Below are 21,544 nucleotides of genomic sequence, written 5' to 3'. Positions count from 1 at the left end.
AAGGGCGAAGGCAGGAACTCAGAAATGTGGCCATAAATGGGCAGACAGTCAGTCACAGTCACTGATTCCGACGCACAGCCCGGTAGTTGTTCAGTCAGTCGGGGAGCGAGGCCTGCAGCCAGCAAACAAAAAGACTGGCCTGAGAATAAGTCAGAGGCCCAATCAGACGGATAAACAGATAAACAGATGGACAGACAGACATCTGACTCAACGTCAAAACGCAGCGTGATCGAATAACGTTGCGGTGATATCATTTTCACAGCAGCTCAAGGTCCTGCCCACAGGTTTTATGGCGGGGCAGTGTTTTATGGATGGGCTGTTCATTGTTAGTAAAATAATATTGATCGGAATTTAATTTGTTACATTAAAGTGCTCTTTGTTTGTTAATTTTGATCTACATCCTCGACAATGTATACAGAAACAAGTAACAATGTTTAAGGGATGTGGTTTATTCAATATTCGTTCAAAAACCCTGTCAGCCGGTGTAAAAATAAACACAAACTACCCAACACGCGGGTAAGCCCATAAAGCTAAGATGTCTACATGGCCGGTTAGCTCAGTTGGTTGGAGCGTGGTGCTAATAACGCCAAGGTCGTGGGTTCGATCCCCGTACGGGCCATACGGTTCCTATTGCAATACTTTGGTAACTTTTAAAGTTTGGCAGACTTCAGAAACAAGCGAATCCACACAAAATGTCATAAGGTTAATTTTTTGGAGTAACATCCATTAATATGTTTTCTGATCTATCTTTTTGAGGTCCAAAGTGGACGGCCTCACACTTGCTTACGTTGAAATCCATTTGCCCATTCACTTAATCTAGCAATATCACTCTGTAATCTCATTCTTCCATCGACACTGCCGATAATTCTGTCCATCTTTGTGTCATCGGCAAACTTGGATATGTGGTTCTCGATCCCGTCATCTAATATCAATGAGACCGCCTAAATTGGGGTAAATTCACATTCAGCTTCAATCTCCACATCATCTTGATACATTTTATTTACTCCGTGTGTGTTGCGCCTTGGAAACTTCTGCACTTTGTCCTCTGGAGCTCAAATATAATTCAATTCGAACAACTGCAAAGATGTCAGAATCCAATTGGTGACTTTCAACTAAAAAGCAGTGACATATGAGGGCTCGTCCGGGATTTGAACCCGGGACCTCTCGCATATATCCATGAGATAAACGCCCAAAGCGAGAATCATACCCCTAGACCAACGAGCCGCTTGCTAAAAAGCCATGCAGACGGTCTAAAATTTCACCATAGTCTTCAGCCGATCGGCTATCCTTTCCAACCGCTTCTGTCCACCCAATCTCGTTTTCGATTCCAGTGTCCAGCAATATGAAGTTGTGCACTCACTATTTGCAGTCACCAATATTAGCCTCACTTTACTAAATTCGTTTACAAAGTACGACTTGTTTTTTCAAATAATACTTTTCAGAATTAGTTAATCTGAAGCTGCATTGGCATTTGTCTCGGCATCGTCAGAGTATGCAAGCTACCATAAGGATATTTTACTCACATTGCTGTTTTCTTTCACTGTGAGGGCGAAGAGCCAAAAATGTGGAGATATTAGGTACGAATTTATCAGCTGGGTTGCACCTTTACTTTTCCGACCGTCTCAGTCTTTATTTTCTTTACCTTTCCCTGCTGGTGTTGCAGGTTAGATCAGCCTTTACCGTTCCAGGAAGCCTGAGAAGTCCATCAGGGGACAACATAGAGACAAGAGATAGGGAGAGATAGAGAGATTCATGTAAATAAAGTCGAGTATAAATGGGTGGTTCTGCAAAGTAGCAGAATTTTAGTTGCAGATTGGGCAAGATTCTTTCTTGTGTATTTGAATTTTGCAAGAGGACATTGGGCACCCAATTAAAAGCGCCGGCCACGTTCGAGTATCTCTCATGCTCTGAGAGAGATAAATTAAGTGAGTTCGATCCAGTTCATTCATTTGAGCATTGAACGGATCTTTAAACAATAATTCAGCGAGCAGAAATCAAACCTGCGAAGGAAAACTCCATTTCATCTTGAATTTAACGCTTCAACCACTCCGCGATCGCAGCGGCACATGGCAGTACTTGCATGGCTGTAGATGCTACTTTAAACTGCCAGTTGCTTCAAACGATGCCTGATAGACCGGCGTTGTCTTGTAGCTTTCCCAGGAGCTTCATTTGATTCGGTGGGTCAAGTTTGGGAAATTGAATGATTTGCACCGGCAGCTTGTGGTGGTATATTACCTCATTTTCATTACCGGCAATGAACCACTGCAGCCACTGCAGAATTCGGTGCCACCCACAGCCGATCGGCCATCCTTTCAGACCTCTTCTATCCATCCAATCACGTTTTCTATTCCGATGTCGAGAAATGGCGAATTGCACACTAACTGTTTCCTCCGTTCTCTTTCGCAAACATATCACTGAACAAAACTTCACAAGACACTCAGGAAAAATAATTCAGTTCAAAATCATTAGCTTCCGAAGGACCTGCGAGGACAGACTGACCAAACCTGCGTTCAGTGGTGAAGCTTGTGGGTGTGTTGTGATCCTAAGGGACAGAGACAGGCCTGCGACACAGAGCGAAGGCAGGAACTCAGAAATGTGGCCATAAATGGGCAGACAGTCAGTCACAGTCATTGATTCTGACACACGGCCCGGTCGTTGTTCAGTCAGTCGGGGAGCGAGGCCTGCAGCCAGCAAAGAAAAAGCCTGGCCTGAGAATAAGGCAGAGACCCAATCAGACGGATAAACAGACAGACAGATAGACAGACAGACATCTGACTGAACGCCAAGACGCAGCGTGATCGAATCACGTTGCGGTGATATCATTTTCACAGCAGCTCAGGGTCCTGCCCACAGGTTTTATAGCGGGGCAGTGTTTTATGGATGGGCTGTTCATTGTTAGTAAAATAATATTGATCGGAATTTAATTTGTTACATTAAAGTGCTCTTTGTTTGTTAATTTTGATCTACATCATCGACAATGTATACAGAAACAAGTAACAATGTTTAAGGGATGTGGTTTATTCAATATTCGTTGTAAAACCCTGTCAGCTGGTGTAAAAATAAACACAAACTACCCAACACGTGGGTAAGCCCATAAAGCTAAGATGTATAAATGGCCGGTTAGCTCAGTTGGCTAGAGCGTGGTACTAATAACGATAAGGTCGCGGGTTCGATCCCCATACTGGCCATAAGGTTCCTATTGCAATATTTTGGTAACTTTTAAAAGTTTGGCAGACTTCAGAAACAAGCGAATCCACACAAAATGTCATAAGGTTAATTTTTTGGAGTGACACCCATTAATATGTTTTCTGATCTATCTTTTTGAGGTCCAAAGTGGACGGCCTCACACTTGCTTACGTTGAAATCCATTTGCCGCAGTTTTGCCCATTCACTTAATCTCGTAATATCTCTCTGTAATCTCATTCTTCCATCTACACTGCTTATAATTCTGTCCATCTTTGTGTCATCGGCAAACTTGGATATGTGGTTCTCGATCCCGTCATCTAATATCAATGAGACCGCCTAAATTGGGGTAAATTCACATTCAGCTTCAATCTCCACATCATCTTGAGACATTTTATTTACTCCGTGTGTGTTGCGCCTTGGAAACTTCTGCACTTTGTCCTCTGGAGCTCAAATATAATTCAATTCGAACAACTGCAAAGATGTCAGAATCCAATTGGTGACTTTTCACTAAAAAGCAGTGCGATAACAGTGCTCGTCCGGGATTTGAACCCGGGACCTCTCGCATATTCCATTGGAAAAACGCCCAAAGCGAGAATCATACCCCTAGACCAACGAGCCGCTTGCTAAAAAGTCGTGCAGACGATCTAAAATTTCATCATAGTCTTCAGCCGATCGGCTATCCTTTCCAACCGCTTCTGTCCACCCAATCTCGTTTTCTATTTCAGTGTCCAGCAATATGAAGTTGTGCACTCACTATTTGCAGTCACCAATATTAGCCTCACTTTACTAAATTCGTTTACAAAGTACGACTTGTTTTTTCAAATAATACTTTTCAGAATTAGTTAATCTGAAGCTGCATTGGCATTTGTCTCGGCATCGTCAGAGTATGCAAGCTACCATAAGGATATTTTACTCACATTGCTGTTTTCTTTCACTGTGAGGGCGAAGAGCCAAAAATGTGGAGATATTAGGTACGAATTTATCAGCTGGGTTGCACCTTTACTTTTCCGACCGTCTCAGTCTTTATTTTCTTTACCTTTCCCTGCTGGTGTTGCAGGTTAGATCAGCCTTTACCGTTCCAGGAAGCCTGAGAAGTCCATCAGGGGACAACATAGAGACAAGAGACAGGGAGAGATAGAGAGATTCATGTAAATAAAGTCGAGTATAAATGGGTGGTTCTGCAAAGTAGCAGAATTTTAGTTGCAGATTGGGCAAGATTCCTTCTTGTGTATTTGAATTTTGCAAGAGTACATTGGGCACCCAATTAAAAGCGCCGGCCACGTTCGAGTATCTCTCATGCTCTGAGAGAGATAAATGAAGTGAGTTCGATCCAGTTCATTCATTTGAGCATTGAACGGATCTTTAAACAATAATTCAGCGAGCAGAAATCAAACCTGCGAAGGAAAACTCCATTTCATCTTGAATTTAACGCTTCAACCACTCCGCGATCGCAGCGGCACATGGCAGTACTTGCATGGCTGTAGATGCCACTTTAAACTGCCAGTTGCTTCAAACGATGCCTGATAGACCGGCGTTGTCTTGTAGCTTTCCCAGGAGCTTCATTTGATTCGGTGGGTCAAGTTTGGGAAATTGAATGATTTGCACCGGCAGCTTGTGGTGGTATATTACCTCATTTTCATTACCGGCAATGAACCACTGCAGCCACTGCAGAATTCGGTGCCACCCACAGCCGATCGGCCATCCTTTCAGACCTCTTCTATCCATCCAATCACGTTTTCTATTCCGATGTCGAGAAATGGCGAATTGCACACTAACTGTTTCCTCCGTTCTCTTTCGCAAACATATCACTGAACAAAACTTCACAAGACACTCAGGAAAAATAATTCAGTTCAAAATCATTAGCTTCCGAAGGACCTGCGAGGACAGACTGACCAAACCTGCGTTCAGTGGTGAAGCTTGTGGGTGTGTTGTGATCCTAAGGGACAGAGACAGGCCTGCGACACAGAGCGAAGGCAGGAACTCAGAAATGTGGCCATAAATGGGCAGACAGTCAGTCACAGTCATTGATTCTGACACACGGCCCGGTCGTTGTTCAGTCAGTCGGGGAGCGAGGCCTGCAGCCAGCAAAGAAAAAGCTTGGCCTGAGAATAAGGCAGAGACCTAATCAGACGGATAAACTGACAGACAGACATCTGACTGAACGCCAAGACGCAGCGTGATCGAATCACGTTGCGGTGATATCATTTTCACAGCAGCTCAGGGTCCTGCCCACAGGTTTTATAGCGGGGCAGTGTTTTATGGATGGGCTGTTCATTGTTAGTAAAATAATATTGATCGGAATTTAATTTGTTACATTAAAGTGCTCTTTGTTTGTTAATTTTGATCTACATCATCGACAATGTAGACAGAAACAAGTAACAATGTTTAAGGGATGTGGTGTAATCAACATTCGTCCAAAAACCCTGTCAGCCCGTGTAACAATAAACACAAACTACCCAACACGTGGGTAAGCCCATAAAGCTAAGATGTATAAATGGCCGGTTAGCTCAGTTGGCTAGAGCGTGGTGCTAATAACGACAAGGTCGCGGGTTCGATCCCCATACTGGCCATAAAGTTCCTATTGCAATATTTTGGTAACTTTTAAAAGTTTGGCAGACTTCAGAAACAAGCGAATCCACACAAAATGTCATAAGGTTAATTTTTTGGAGTGACATCCATTAATATGTTTTCTGATCTATCTTTTTGAGGTCCAAAGTGGACGGCCTCACACTTGCTTACGTTGAAATCCATTTGCCGCAGTTTTGCCCATTCACTTAATCTAGTGATATCTCTCTGTAATCTCATTCTTCCATCCACACTGCTTATAATTCTGTCTATCTTTGTGTCATCGGCAAACTTGGATATGTGGTTCTCGATCCCGTCATCTAATATCAATGAGACCGCCTAAATTGGGGTAAATTCACATTCAGCTTCAATCTCCACATCATCTTGAGACATTTTATTTACTCCTTGTGTGTTGCGCCTTGGAAACTTCTGCACTTTGTCCTCTGGAGCTCAAAGAAAATTCAATTCGAACAACTGCAAAGATGTCAGAATCCAATTGGTGACTTTTCACTAAAAAGCAGTGCAATAACAGGGCTCGTCCGGGATTTGAACCCGGGACCTCTCGCATATTCCATTAGAAAAACGACCAAAGCGAGAATCATACCCCTAGACCAACGAGCCGCTTGCTTAAAAGTCGTGCAGCCGGTCTAAAATTTCACCATAGTCTTCAGCCGATCGGCTATCCTTTCCAACCGCTTCTGTCCACCCAATCTCGTTTTCTATTCCGATATGCAGCAATATCAAGTTGTGCACTACCTATTTCCAGTCACCAATATTAGCCTCTCTTTACTAAATTCGTTTACAATGTACGACTTGTTTTTTCAAATAATACTTTTCAGAATTAGTTAATCTGAAGCTGCATTGGCATCTGTCTCGGCATCGTCAGAGTATACAAGCTACCATAAGTATATTTTACTCACATTGCTGTTTTCTTTCACTGTGAGGGCGAAGAGACAAAAATGTGGAGATATTAGCTACGAATTTATTAGCTGGGTTTCACCTTTACTTTTCCGACCGTCTCAGTCTTTATTTTCTTTACATTTCCCTGCTGGTGTTGCAGGTTCGATCAGCCTTTACCGTTCCAGGAAGCCTGAGAAGTCCATCAGGGGACAACATGGAGACAAGAGACAGGGAGAGATCGAGAGATTCATGTGAATAAAGTCGAGTACAAATGGGTGGTTCTGCAAAGTAGCAGAATTTTAGTTGCAGATTGGGCAAGATTCTTTCTTGTGTAATTGAATTTTGCAAATTACATTGGGCACCGAATTAAAAGCGCCGGCCACGCTCGAGTATCTCTCATGCTCTGAGAGAGATAAATGAAGTGAGTTAGATCCAGTTCATTCATTTGAGCATTGAACGGATCTTTAAACAATAATTCAGCGAGCAGAAATCAAACCTGCGAAGGAAAACTCCATTTGATCTTGAATTTAACGCTTCAACCACTCGGCGATCGCAGCGGCACATGGCAGTACTTGCATGGCTGTAGATGCCACTTTAAACTGCCAGTTGCTTCAAACAATGCCCGATAGACCGGTGTTGTCTTGTAGATTTCCCAGGAGCTTAATTTGATTCGGTGGGTCAAGTTTGGGAAATTGAATGATTTTCACCGGCAGCTTGTGGTAGTATTTTACCTCATTTTCATTACCGGTAATGAACCACTGCAGCCACTGCAGAATTCGGTGCCACCCACGGCCGATCGGCCAGCCTTTCAGACCTCTTCTATCCATCCAATCACGTTTTCTATTCCGATGTCGAGAAATGTCGAGTTGCACACGAACTGTTTCCTACGTTCTCTTTCGCAAACATATCACTGAACAAAACTTCACAAGTCACTCAGGAAAAATAATTCAGTTCAAAATCATTAGCTTCCGAAGGACCTGCGAGGACAGACTGACCAAACCTGCGTTCAGTCGTGAAGCTTGTGGGTGTGTTGTCATCCTAAGGGACAGAGACAGGTCTGCGACACAGAGCGAAGGCAGGAACTCAGAAATGTGGCCATAAATGGGCAGTCAGTCACAGTCATTGATTCTGACACACGGCCCGGTAGTTGTTCAGTCAGTCGGGGAGCGAGGCCTGCATCCAGCAAACAAAAAGCCTGGCCTGAGAATAAGGCAGAGACCCAATCAGACGGATAAACAGACAGACAGATAGACAGACAGACATCTGACTCAACGTCAAAACGCAGCGTGATCGAATCACGTTGCGGTGATATAATTTTCACAGTAGCTCAGGGTCCTGCCCACAGGTTTTATAGCGGGGCAGTGTTTTGTGGATGGGCTGTTCATTGTTAGTAAAATAATATTGATCGGAATTTAATTTGTTACATTAAAGTGCTCTTTGTTTGTTAATTTTGATCTACATCCTCGACAATGTATACAGAAACAAGTAACAATGTTTGAGGGATGTGGTTTATTCAATATTAGTTGAAAAACCCTGTCAGCTGGTGTAAAAATAAACACAAACTACCCAACACGTGGGTAAGCCCATAAAGCTAAAACGGTTAAATGGCCGGTTAGCTCAGTTGGTTAGAGCGTGGTGCTAATAACGCCAAGGTCGCGGGTTCGATGCCATAAAGTGCCCATTGCAATATTTTGGTAACTTTTAAAAGTTTGCCAGACTTTCGAAACAAGCGAATCCGCACAAAATGTCAAGAGGTAAATTTTTTGGAGTGACATCCATTAATATGTTTTCTGATCTATCTTTTTGAGGTCCAAAGTGGACGGCCTCACACTTGCTTACGTTGAAATCCATTTGCCGCAGTTTTGCCCATTCACTTAATCTAGTAATATCTCTCTGTCATCTCATTTTTCCATCTACACTGCTTATAATTCTGTCTATCTTTGTGTCATCTCTCTCTATGTTGGCGGAATCCATAATGAGGGGTTTTAATCTTGAAATTGAAGACAGACCAATCAGGCAAGAAATCAGGAATTACTTTAGCAAACAAAATACGGCCGAAAGCTGGAACTCTCTCGGCCAAAAGGATGTGGATTTTGGCTCAATTCAAATTTTCAAGACTGATATTGATCGATCATTTCTCGGTTTGGGTTCCAAGGGATATGTGTCCAAGGCGGGGAAGGAGAGTTGAGTTGCAGATCACGTCATGATCGAATTGAATGGCACAGCAGGAAGAGGGGCTGAATGGCCCTCTCCTGTTCCGATGTTCCTTTTCAGCTCAGCGTGGTGCTGAATGACGTGCAAAAGGCATCAGACTGACTCCAGAATGAAAATCAGGTGCACAGAAGGAGAAACCCTGAGATTGCAGAACGAACTGAACCCCTGCAGCAAAGCCAACAGCTGTCTCTCTACAATAATAGAATGGGAAGAACTTTAGCAACCAGCCCGGCTAGCTCAGTCGGTAGATTATGAGACTCTTAATCTCAGGGTTGTGGGTTCGAGCCCCACGTTGGGCGCATTTGTGTTCTATTTTTCACAATGGGTAATAAAATTTTCAAATTGCAACCTCTTTTCTCGAGTTCATGAAATCCAGTTAAAAAACAGACACAACACTGAGCTGTGTGAAATGAAACCTTGAGCGTTGCCAAATATCCAGTCCCTCCCGATTCTACCTTCTCATTCCCTCCAGATGGGACACGGCAGATTATCGGTTCAATCGGCTTCATTTATTGCTGTTATCAAAAATGTTGAAGGTTTGAAATTGTAATGTTTAGAAGATGACATCTCTGGATCCATTCGCCTCTCTGATACATCCTGAGCCCCCCTTACCCTCTTTGATTCTCGCTGAGCTCCTTAACTTCTCTGATACACTCTGTCTCTGACCTCAGAGAGTCCATGATCATCTTTGAACCTTGTCAGCGTTCTTTACCTTCTCTCATACCCACTGAGTGCCCCTTACACAGACCTGCCCTGAGCCCCCTTACACTCTCTCAGACACGGCAGTCCTTCCCCTCTCTCAGTTCTTAATGTACTCTCCGATGCCCTCTGACAATCCCTTCCATTCTCTGAGCCCCCTGACACTTTCTGATGACATCTGACTTTTCCTTCCCCGCTCTGAGATCCCCTTACACTCTCTGATACCCTCTGACAGTCCCTTCCCCTCTCTGAGATCCCCTTGCCCCGATGGATCGCCACTAAGAAGCCATTAGGCTCCCTGATACATTCTCAGAAACCATTACCCTCCCTGATATCCAAGTGCGATGTAATTTTACAGGTGGATCGACCGGTCTGTGTTGAGGATGAGATTCAGAATTTGTTCGGTCGCTGCTCCTTCGGACACTCGGAATCTGAGAGCTCTATCGGCGATCGGTACCGATCTGCTACTATAAACTGGGTGTGGGTGTATGAGCGCGCTGTTGCTTTATAAACCGAATGAGTTTATATATGAGAGCGATGTTTATATATGAACTGTGGTTGTGTATATATATGAGTGCGATGTTTATATATGAACTGTGGGTGAGTATATATGAATGCGATGTTTATATGTGAACTGTGAGTGAGTATAAATGAGCCACAGCAATGTGGTTGATTCTTAATTGCCCTCTGAAAAGGCCAAGCAAGCCACTCAGTTGTAAAATCTCGCTAATAAAAGTCATAATAAGAATAAAACCGGACGGACCACCCGGCATCGGACCACAAGGCACCGGACACGACAAAGGCAAACCAAGCCCAGTCGACCCTGCAAAGTCCTCCTCACTAACATCTGGGGACTTGTGCCAAAATTGGGAGAGCTGTCCCACTGACTAGTCAAGCAACAGCCTGACATAGCCATACTTACAGAATCATACCTTTCAGCCAACGTCCAAGATTCTTCCATCACCATCCCTGTGCATGTCCTGTCCCACCGGCAGGACAGACCGACCAGAGGTGGCGGTGCAGTGATATACAGTCAGGAGGGAGTGGCCCTGGGAGTCCTCAACATTCACTCTGGACCCCATGAAATCTCATGGCATCAGGTCAAACAAGTGCAAGAAAAGCTCCTGCAGATTACCACCAACCGCCCACCCTCAGCTGATGTATCAATCCTCCTCCATGTTGAACACCACTTGGGGGAAGCACTGAGGGTAGCAAGGGCACAGGATGTACTCTAGATGGAGGACTTCAATGTCCATCACCAAGAGTGGCTCGGTCGTATCACTGCTGACTGAGCTGGCCGAGGCCCGAAGGACATAGCTGCCAGACTGGAACTGCGGCAGATGGTGAGAGAACCAACACGAGGGAAAAAGTTACTTGACCTCGTCGTCACCAATCTACCTGTCGCAAATGCATCTGTCCATGACAGTATTGGTAGGAGTGACCACCGCACCGTCCTCGTGGAGATGAAGTCCTGTCTTCGCACTGAGGATACCATCCAACGTGTTGTGTGACACTACCACCGTGCTAAATGGGATAGATTCAGAACAGGTCTAGCAGCTCAAAACTGGGCATCCATGAGGTGTTGCGGGCCATCAACAGCAGCAGAATCGTATTCCAGCATAATCTGTAATATCTTGGCCCGGCATATTCCTCACTCTACCATTAATAAACAAGCCAGGGGATCAACCCTGGTTCAATGTGGAGTGCATAAGAGCATGCCAGGAACAGCACCAGGCGTACCTAAAAATTAGGTTCCAAACTAGTGAAGCTACAATTCAGGACTACATGCATGCTAAACAGCGGAAGCAACATGCCATAGACAGAGCTCAGCGAATCCACAACCAACGGATCACATTAAAGCTCTGCAGTCCTGCCACATCCAGTCGTGAATGGTGGTAGACAATTAAACAACTAACGGGAGGAGGAGGCTGTGTAAACATCCCCATCCTCAATGATGGCAGAATCCAGCACGTAAGTGCAAAAGACAAGGCTGAAGCGTTTGCAACCATCTTCAGGAAGAAGTGCCGAGTGGATGATCCATCTCAGCTTCCTCCCGATATCTCCACCATCACAGAAGCCAGTCTTCAGCCAATTCGAATCACTCCACGTGATATCAAGAAACGGCTGAGTGCACTGGATACAGCAAAGGCTATGGGCCCCAACAACATCCCAGCTGTAGTGCTGAAGACTTGTGCTCCAGAACGAGCTGCGCCTCTAGCCAAACTGTTCCAGTACAGCTACAACACTGGCATCTACCCGACAACGAGGAAAATTGCCCAGGTATGTCCTGTCCACAAAAAGCAGGACAAATCAAATCCGGCCAATTACCGCCCCATCAGTCTACTATCAATCATCAGCAAAGTGATGGAACGTGTCGTCGACAGTGCTATCAAGCGGCACTTACTCACCAATAACCTGCTCACCGATGCTCTGTTTGGGTTCCGCCAGCACCACTCGGCTGCAGACCTCATTCCAGCCTTGGTCCAAACATGGACAAAAGAGCTGAATTCCAGAGGTGAGGTGAGAGTGACTGCCCTTCATTTCAAGGCAGCATTTGACCGAGTGTGGCACCAAGTAGCTCCAGTAAAATTGAAATCAATGGGAATCAGGGGGTAAACTCTCCAGTGGCTGGTGTCATACTTAGCAAAAAGGAAGATTGTAGTGGTTGTTGGAGGCCAAACATCTCAGCCCCAGGACATTGCTGCAGGAGTTCCTCAGGGCAGTGTCCTCGGCCCAACCATCTTCAGCTGCTTCATCAATGACCTCCCCTCCATCATAAGTTCAGAAATGGGGATGTTCGCTGATGATTGCAAAGTGTTCAGTTCCATTCGAAACCCCTCAAATAACGAAGCAGTCCGAGCCGGCATGCAGCAAGACCTGGACAACACCCAGGCTTGGGCTCATCAGTGGCATGTAACATTGGCGCCAGACAAGGGCCAGGCAATGACCATCTCCTACAAGCGACAGTCTAACCACCTGCCCTTGACATTCAACGGCATTACCATCGCCGAATCACCCACCATCAACATCCTGGGGCTCACCATTGACCAGAAACTTAACTGGACCATCCATATAAATACTGTGGCTGCAAGAGCAGGTCAGAGGCTAGATATTCTGCGGCGAGTGACTCACCTCCTGACCCCCAAAGCCTTTCTACCATCTGCAAGTCACAAGTCAGGAGTGTGATGGAATATTCTCCACTCGCCTGGATGAGTGCAGCTCAACAACACATAAGAAGCTCGACACCATCCAGGACAAAGCAGCCCGCTTGATTGGCACCCCATCCACCACCCTAAACATTCACTCCCTTCACCACCAGCGCACAGTGGCTGCACTGTTTACCATCCACAGGATGCAGTGCAGCAACTCGCCAAGGCTTCTTCGACAGCACCTCCCAAACCCGCGACCTCTACCACCTAGCAGGACAAGGGCAGCAGGCACATGGGAACAAGACCACCTGCACGTTCCCCGCCAAGTCACACACCATCCCGACTTGGAAATATATCGCCGTTCCTTCATCGTCGCTGGTTCAAAATCCTGGAACTCCCTTCCTAACAGCACTGTGGGAGAAGCTTCTCCTCACGGACTGCAGCAGTTCTGGAAGGCCAATTAGGGATGGGCAATAAATGCTGGCCTCGCCAGCGACGCCCACATCGCATGCACGAATAAAAAAAATGCGATTTTAATATATAAGCTGTAGGTGACTATCAATGAATGCGCTATTTATATATGAGCTGTGGGTGAGTGTATATGAATGCAATGTTTAGATATGAACTGTGGGTGTTTATATGTGCGTGCGATGTTTATATATGAAATGTGTGTATGTATATATGAGTGCGATGTTGATCTATGGACTGTGGATTTGTATATGCGGGTGCGATGTTTATATATGAACTGTCGTTGTATATATAGGTGTGCGATGTTTAAATATGAACTGTGGGTGAGTGTATTTGAGTGAGATGTTTATATACGAACAGTGGATGTGTATATATGAGTGCAGTATTGACATATGAACTGTGGGTGTGCATATATGAGTGCGATGTTTATATATGAACTGTGGGTATGTATATATGAGTGCGATGTTTATATATGAACTGTGGGTATGTATATATGAGTGCGATGTTTATATATGAACTGTGGGTGTGTCTATATGAGTGCGATGTTTATATATGAACTGTGGGTGTGTATATATGAGTGCGATGTTTATATATGAACTGTGGGTATGTATATATGAGTGCGATGTTTATATATGAACTGTGGGTGTGTACATATGAGTGCGATGTTTGTATATGAACTGTGGGTATGTATATATGAGTGCGATGTTTAAATATGAACTGTGGGTGAGTGTATTTGAGTGAGATGTTTATATACGAACAGTGGATGTGTATATATGAGTGCAGTATTGACATATGAACTGTGGGAGTGTATATATGAGTGTGATGTTTATCTATGAACTGTGGGTGTGTATATATGAGTGCGATGTTTATATATGAACTGTGGGTATGGATATATGAGTGCGATGTTTATATATGAACTGTGGGTGTGTCTATATGAGTGTGATGTTTATATATGAACTGTGGGAGTGTATATATGAGTGCGATGTTTGTATATGAACTGTGGGTATGTATATATGAGTGCGATGTTTATATATGAACTGTGGGTGTGTACATATGAGTGCGATGTTTATATATGAACTGTGGATGTATATATATGAGTGCAGTATTGACATATGAACTGTGGGTGTGTTTTATGAGTGTGATGTTTATATATGAACTGTGGGAGTGTATATATGAGTGCGATGTTTATATATGAGCTGTGGGACTGTATATATGAGTGTGATGTTTATATATGAACTGTGAGTGTGTATATATAAGTTCGATGTTTATATATGAACTGTTGTGTGTCTGTGAGTGCGGTCTTTATATCTTGAACAGTGGATGTGTAGATATGAGTGTGGTGCTTATCTATGGACTGTGGTTGGTTATTTAGTTTCTTCTTCTTTGGGTCGATTCTCGCATTTATTTGCAGTGAAATTTTATCCCCGCCACTGAAGGATTGGGGATGGAACAGAGAGACATCAAGGATGGGAAATATTTATATCGTCTGCATTTGGTTTTTATTTCTCTGTTACCTTCTGCCTTTTCCTCTTGGTTTTTCCTCTCTCGGTGCCGGGTGACCATTTGATTTGATGCATTTGTTCTAAACTGATCCTTTTTCCACATCTCGGGGCGGTCAGACCCGCTCTGTCTTTCTGTTGTTGCTGATGATCATTAATCGGAACAGGCCGCGAGTTAAACGTTTCTCTGCAAACCGGAGAAAGAAAAAGAAAAAGAAAGACTTGTTTCTCCGGCCCAGGGGTAAAGTTACAATGGATGTTATTCAATAAAATTGTCCCGTGAATTTGTCTGTGGATCTGATTGTAACGCTTGGATTTTAAAATTACGAATACCCAAAACAAAGCCCCTTATCAACCCATACAGGAATCAAACCCGCGATCACGACATTGTGGCATGTTTTACTTTAGCAAGCTGTACAACCAGTCTCCTAAAATGCAGTCTGAAAAGCGTTTCACATACAAAACAAATCATTATTAAACTTGTGACTGTCACTCGGTAACCACGTTGGCGTCCCTTTCAGTCTGCAACAGAATGTTATAGGTTGGTTAATGGTGTTTACAGAAATATTCCTCTTTTCGTCGAGTTTATTTGGTTTCATGTAATTAATTCTATAGGTGTGAACGCCGAATCATAACCACGAGCCCACCAGGCACCTGTACGGACAGTTCACCCAATCCGGTTACTTTGATGATCTGCCCTACTCTGCTAGAAAAACAATAGGATGAACAGCCCTTGTCTGTGAAAAGGTGTCCTCTCCCCTTGATCAAACTAATGTGTGCAATTGATGAACTGGAGTGAATTGCGCTCGAAGCAGATCTGGAAAATGCGCAATGTAGCCGCACAGGAATTCCAAATCCACTCTCCGTGGAGGAAAAGGAGTGACAGAAACAGAAGGAGATGCCACGTGAAAGATTTGGACCCGGACCTGCTGCATGAGACTTTAAATGTTGTCAGCCTTTAACTGCAGCTCACAGTGTGAGAACAGTCATTGTTATCATTTGCCTTTAAGGTATCTTCTTGTAATGCATCTCTTCAATATCCCCGGGTTGTTACAGCACTGCTTTCTTCAAATTAAATCCCATTGTGAAAACATACACGATTTCAAACCAAAGCGATGTGTGTGAGATTGGAAGGAGAGTGTGCGTGGGGATCATGGGCCCGTGCTTGCGTGCATTTTGGAAATGGAAACAGAGACATCCGCTGCTTGTTGGAGTATTTCACCTCACTTTTCCATTTCACGCTCAGGCCTACCCGCACTCGGTACTGTCATGGCCTGAACAAGTCTTTCGTGTTCTCACATAAAATGCCACTTTGTGCGAGCAGTCTGTCCGGACTGGGCTGCAATGAGGTAGGACACTGGGAGCATTCAATTAATGAAATCAGTACTTCAAACAGAAAACATTCTTCACTCACTCATCCTGATACATTAGGGTCTCCATACTTGAATTATTGTTCCATTCATTGGAACTTGGGAACATGAGTAGGCCATTCAGCCCCTCGAGCATCCTTCCTGAGGTGGGTGCCCGGAACTGAATGCAATCCTCCAGATGGGGTCTCACCAGAGCTCTGTGCAGCTGTAACATAACATCCACCCCTTGTTTTCCAGCCCTCTTGAGATAAACGGGGAGAGTCAGAGCTCAAGAGAGAAAGCGAGAGTGAGCAAATGGGAGCGAGAGAGAGGACTATGCATTGCACAAACCGTCCCTGTGTCGATTTCTCAGGAGCGCTGTGAATCCCCACTGAGCTTTTCAATCAGTTGCTGCACCGCAGCAAAAGTTCCAAAGCAGCATATGGGTAACGTCAAATAACCTAATCGACAGCCGATTTGTGGTGCCATGGATAGCACGTGGGACTTCTTCAAATCACTGCAAAGGTTGTGTGTCCGAATCTCACCATCGTTGAATTTTAGTTCAGGGTTCGGTGATTTCGGCGCTGGGAAGTGAAATTTTGCAGCAAAACCGCAAAAGGATCATTAATGCTCGTCAAGGAAGGGAAATAACCCCTACACTTCATCTGATACAAGTGGCTCCAGTCCCACCCGAATTTATAATGCTTAATCCTCTCTGAGCTGGATTGGCGAAACACTCTCAAGATGGAGGCACATCATCTGCTCACCGCAAAAGTCAATCTGCTGGACCTCCGGCTCTGTCAGACTGCATGTTCCTTCAGTCAGGTTTCCAACTGGACACATGCATCCTGCTGTCTGCGAGCATTGGTGCTTGAGGGGTAGAATTCTTGCTTGCAGTCATTCTATTCCTGTGAAAGTAGCTCCTGAAGATCGCAAGATGGAAAGTATCGTGACTGAGCGGTCTAACTCGCTAGTTTAAAGCTCAGGCTAAATTCCATAATTTGTAGATGGATCAAAATCATAGTTTGCGGCTCCAATACCGCAGCCTCCCTCCTGTAAACTAATAACACTAAATATCTCATCTGATATTGCAACAAGAGGAACCACGTGGCGATACAAATAATTGATGCATTTTGGAACACTCAATTATACGTTCAGCTCCGTTCGAAATGTTCACAAGGAAAAGGATTTGTTGACCTAGGTGAGACTCAACTAACAACCTCGCCATTTCCCGACCTTGTACGTTCATATAAGGACCGCGCACTGACTGATTGCGCTGCTCTGGCCCGGTCACTTTGATCACCTGTCCAACTCTGCTGCAAAGAATCTTAAGGTGAGAGACGTGTCCTGTCCCCGTGATGAAAATAATATCTGCACGTTCACTTTCAGCTTCTTTCACATCCTCTGCTCCATCGCACGACAATCGGGTTTTCTGTGAACAGGTCAAAATAAACACTGGCAGAAATTCTAACAGCAATGGGATTCAAACCCACGCCTCTATAGAAATTAAATTTAACACCTTCGACCGCGAGGCCGCGCTACCATAATGTCACAGTAATGTTTAAAGAGCTGTTTAATGCTCCAATAAATGAATTGAAGCTAATTGACCGCATTTAGCCGGTGCTGGGGTTGTTCTCCTTCGAGCAGAGAACGTTAAGAGGAGATTTGATCGAAGTGTTCAAAATCATGAAGGGTTGAGATAAATAAATAAAGAGAAACTGTTCCCATTGGCGGAAGGGTCGAGAACCAGAGGACACAGATTTAAGGTGATTGGCAAAAGAACCAAAGGCGATATGAGGAAACACTTCTTTACCCATCGAGTAGTTATAATCTGGAATGCGCTGATTGAAAGGTGGCTTTCAAAAAGGAATTGGATAAATACTTGAAGGGAAATAAATTCAGGGCAAACGGGAAGGAGCGGGGGAATGGGACTATCTTGATTGCTTTAACAACGAGCCGGTACGAGCTCGATGGGACGAATGGCCTCCTTCTCTGCTGTAACCATTTTATGATTCTATGATTCTGTTTATACTCTTTATTTTCTTTGCATGCATTTCTCTATCTCTCCCTGTCTCTGTCTCTTGTGTTGTCCTCTGATAGACTTCTCAGGCTTCCTTGAACGGCGTTGGCTGATCGATCCTGCAACACCAGCAGAGAAGGTTAAAGAAAGGTTGAGACGGTAGGAAAAGTAAAGGTGCAACCCAGCTGCTGCAGTCAATGTCTAAACATTAGATCTCTTCGCTCTCACAGTGAAACAAAGCACCAATTTGATTGAAGTATACTTATGGGAGAGTGTATATTATCACCATGCCGAGACAGACGGCAATTATATCATAGAATCATAGATTCATTAAAATTTACGTTAGCGGAGGCCATTCGGCCCATCATGTTTGTACCGGTCAGAAAAGAGATATCCAGCATCACCCAACTTACCAGCGTTTAGTCCGTAGTCTTGTCGATTACGGCTCTTCAAGTGCATATTGATGTGCTTTTTAAACCCGATGAGTGTTTCTGCTTCTCCCACCCTCTCAGGCAGTGAGTTCCAGACCCTCACCACCCGCTGGGTGGAAAAAAATTCCCCTCTGCACCACTCTAATCCTTCTACCAATTACCTTAAATCTATGCCCCCTTTTTATTGAACTCTCTGCTCCGTGAATCAGGTCCTTCCTATCCACTCTATCGAGGCCCGTGATAATTTTATACACCTCAATTAAATCTCGCCTCAGCCTCGTCGGTTCCAGAGAAAACAACCTCAGCCTATCCAATCTATCCTCATAGCCAAAATTCTCCACTCTTCGCAACATCGTCTTAAATCTCTGTACCATTTCTAGTGTAGTCCCATCTTTCCTGTAATGTGGTGACCAAAACTGTACGCAATACTCCAGCTGTAGCCGAACTAGTGTTTTATTCAGTTCCAGAATAACCTCCCTGCTCTTACATTCTATGCCTCGGCTAATAAAGCAAAGTATCCTTTATACCTTTTTAACCACCTTAACCACCTCTCCTCTTCCCTTCAGGGATCTGTGGACATGCACTCCAAGGTCTCTCTTTTTAACGACACCTCTCAGTATCCTCCAAAGCAATGTAGTTTCCGAGCAACTAATTCTGAAACATCTTACTTGATAATATAAGTCGTAGAGACGAAACCAATTTAGTAAAGGGAAACTAATATTGGTGACTGGAAATAGTTAGTGTACAACTTGATATTGCTGTATACCGGAATAGAAAACGAGATTGGATGGACAGAAGAGGTCTGAAAGGGTAGCCGATCGGCTATGGGAGACAGCGAAACTTTAAACTGGCTGCATGATGTCAGTAACAGCGTCTGATTGGTCGAGATGTATGATTCTTGTTTCGGGGGCTTTGGTTGATTAATATCTGAGAGTCCCGGGGTAAAATCCCGAATAAGCTCTTGCTGTTCAGCTACGTTGAGTGTAAAATTCACCAATTGGCTTCTGACATCTTTTCAGTGTTCCTGTTGGTCGGATTAAAGTGCATGTTTGAGCTCCAGAGGACAGAGTGCTGAAGTTTCCAAAGTGCAACACATGTGAAGTAAATAAAATGTTTCAAGATGATGCAGAGATTGATGCTGAATGTGAATCTCCCCCTATTCAGGTGGTCTCATTTATATTGGATGACGGGACAGGGAACGACATATGGAAGTTTGCCGATGACACCAAAATGGGCAGCGTTATTAGCAGTGCAGATTATATAGGAAGAGGAACACAGGAACAGGAGGAGACCATTCATCCCCTCGTGCCTGCTCCGCCATTTGATAAGATCATGGCTGATCTGTGATCTAACTCCATATACCTGCCTTTGGCCCATATCCCTTAATACCTTTGGTTGCCAAAAAGCTATCTATCTCAGATTTAAATTTATAAATTGAGCTAGTATCAATTGCCATTTGCGGAAGAGAGTTCCAAACTTCTACAACCTTTTGTGTGTAGAAATGTTTTCTAATCTCGCTCCTGAAAGGTCTGGCTCTAATTTTTAGACATTGCCCCCTACTTCCAAAACCCCCAACCAGCGGAAATAGTTTATCTCTATCCACCCTATCTGTTCTCCTTGATATCTTATAAACTTCGATCAGATCACCCCTTAACCTTCGAAACTCTGGAGAATGCAACCCCAATTTGTGTAATCTCTCTTCGTAACTTAACCCTTGAAGTCCGGGTATCATTCTGGTAAATTCCAGAGAGACATTAATATAATGAATGAATGGGCAAAACTGTGGCAAATGGATTTCAATTTAGGCAAGTGTGAGGTCATCCACTTTGGACCTCAAAAGGATAGATCAGAATACTTTATAAAAGGTGAAAAATTCGAAACTGTGGAGTTCCAAAGGAACTTAGGTGTCCATGGACAGAGATCAATTACATGTCATGGACACGAACAGAATATAATCCAAAAGGCTAATGGAATGGTGGCCTATATGTTTAGAGGATGAGAATAGACATTATGCTACAGCTACACAAAGCTCTGGTTGGACCACACCTGGAGTACTGTGTTCAGTTTTGGGCACCGCACCTTAGGAAGGATATATTGGCCTTGGAGGGAGTGCAGTGTGATTTACTAGAAAGACAACTGGACGCTAGGCAATAAATTATGAGGAGAGATTGCACAAACTACAGTTGTATTCCCTTCAATTTAGTAGATTAAGGGTTGATGTGATCGAAATGTTCAAGATATTAAGAGGAACTGATGGGGTAGATGGACAGAAACTATTTCCGCTCGTTGTGGTGTCTGGGACTTGGGGACATAGGCTAAACATTAGAGTCAGACTTTCAGGAGTGAAGTTAGGAAACACTTCTGCAAGCAAAGTGTTGGAGAAGTTTGGAACTCTCTTCCATAAACAGCAGTTGATGCGAGCTCAATTGTTAATTTCAAACCCGTGATTTATCGATTTTTGTCAACCAAAGATATTTCGAGATATGGGACTAAGGCGGGTACAGGGATTTCGGTCATAACTCAGCCATGATCGTATTGAGTTGCGGAACAGACTCGACGGACCAAATACCACAATCCTGTTCCGAGGTTCCTCATTGGTGCAAATTGCAAAACTATCTTGCATTTGCCGGGAATCGAACCCGGGTCTCCCGCGTGGCAGGCGAGAATTCTACCCCTGAACCACCAATGCTGGCATTTGCAGAAGTTACATGCTCCTATATGGAATGCTGTCTAAATGAACATGCCGTTGACTTGCGATGGCCGAGTGGTTCAAGCGTTGGTCTCAAAACTCCATTGGGGTTTTCCTGCCTTGGTTTGAATTCTGCTCGCAACCCCCAACTGTTTAAAGATCTCTTCAATGCTCAAATAGATTAATTGGAGTTAATTGACTGCATTTACCGCTCTCCCAGCATCAGAGATACTTCAACGTGGCTGGTGCTTTCAATTGAGCGTCCAATCTTCTCTTGCAAGATTTCAAGACCCGAGAAGGAATCTCTCCCAATCTGTAACTTAAATTCTGGTCGTTTGCAAAACTTGACATTTATACTCTTTATTTTCTTTGCAT

The 21,544-nt window shown here is 44.1% G+C and overlaps 7 non-coding genes across 7 annotated transcripts; 3 read left to right on the top strand and 4 right to left on the bottom strand.

Annotated features, from left to right (window-relative positions):
- The first annotated feature begins 545 nt into the window (after positions 1-545).
- Positions 546-619, top strand: trnai-aau (transfer RNA isoleucine (anticodon AAU)). Its single transcript has one exon. It is a non-coding gene; the product is annotated as a tRNA-Ile (tRNA).
- A 514-nt stretch (positions 620-1,133) lies between these two features.
- trnap-ugg (transfer RNA proline (anticodon UGG)) lies at positions 1,134-1,224 on the bottom strand. Its single transcript is given in 2 exon segments — positions 1,134-1,169; positions 1,189-1,224. It is a non-coding gene; the product is annotated as a tRNA-Pro (tRNA).
- A 2,489-nt stretch (positions 1,225-3,713) lies between these two features.
- Positions 3,714-3,804, bottom strand: trnap-ugg (transfer RNA proline (anticodon UGG)). Its single transcript is given in 2 exon segments — positions 3,714-3,750; positions 3,769-3,804. It is a non-coding gene; the product is annotated as a tRNA-Pro (tRNA).
- A 1,878-nt stretch (positions 3,805-5,682) lies between these two features.
- On the top strand, positions 5,683-5,756 carry trnai-aau (transfer RNA isoleucine (anticodon AAU)). The gene has a single exon. It is a non-coding gene; the product is annotated as a tRNA-Ile (tRNA).
- A 526-nt stretch (positions 5,757-6,282) lies between these two features.
- trnap-ugg (transfer RNA proline (anticodon UGG)) lies at positions 6,283-6,372 on the bottom strand. Its single transcript is given in 2 exon segments — positions 6,283-6,318; positions 6,337-6,372. It is a non-coding gene; the product is annotated as a tRNA-Pro (tRNA).
- Positions 6,373-9,091: 2,719 nt separating this feature from the next.
- On the top strand, positions 9,092-9,164 carry trnak-cuu (transfer RNA lysine (anticodon CUU)). Its single transcript has one exon. It is a non-coding gene; the product is annotated as a tRNA-Lys (tRNA).
- An 11,934-nt stretch (positions 9,165-21,098) lies between these two features.
- trnag-gcc (transfer RNA glycine (anticodon GCC)) lies at positions 21,099-21,169 on the bottom strand. The gene has a single exon. It is a non-coding gene; the product is annotated as a tRNA-Gly (tRNA).
- Between the last annotated feature and the right edge of the window lie 375 nt (positions 21,170-21,544).

Source organism: Heptranchias perlo, chromosome 20, assembly GCF_035084215.1.
Source record: "Heptranchias perlo isolate sHepPer1 chromosome 20, sHepPer1.hap1, whole genome shotgun sequence".
In the NCBI taxonomy this organism is placed as follows: Eukaryota; Metazoa; Chordata; class Chondrichthyes; order Hexanchiformes; family Hexanchidae; genus Heptranchias; species Heptranchias perlo.
This window is presented reverse-complemented; position numbering and strand designations above follow the sequence as displayed.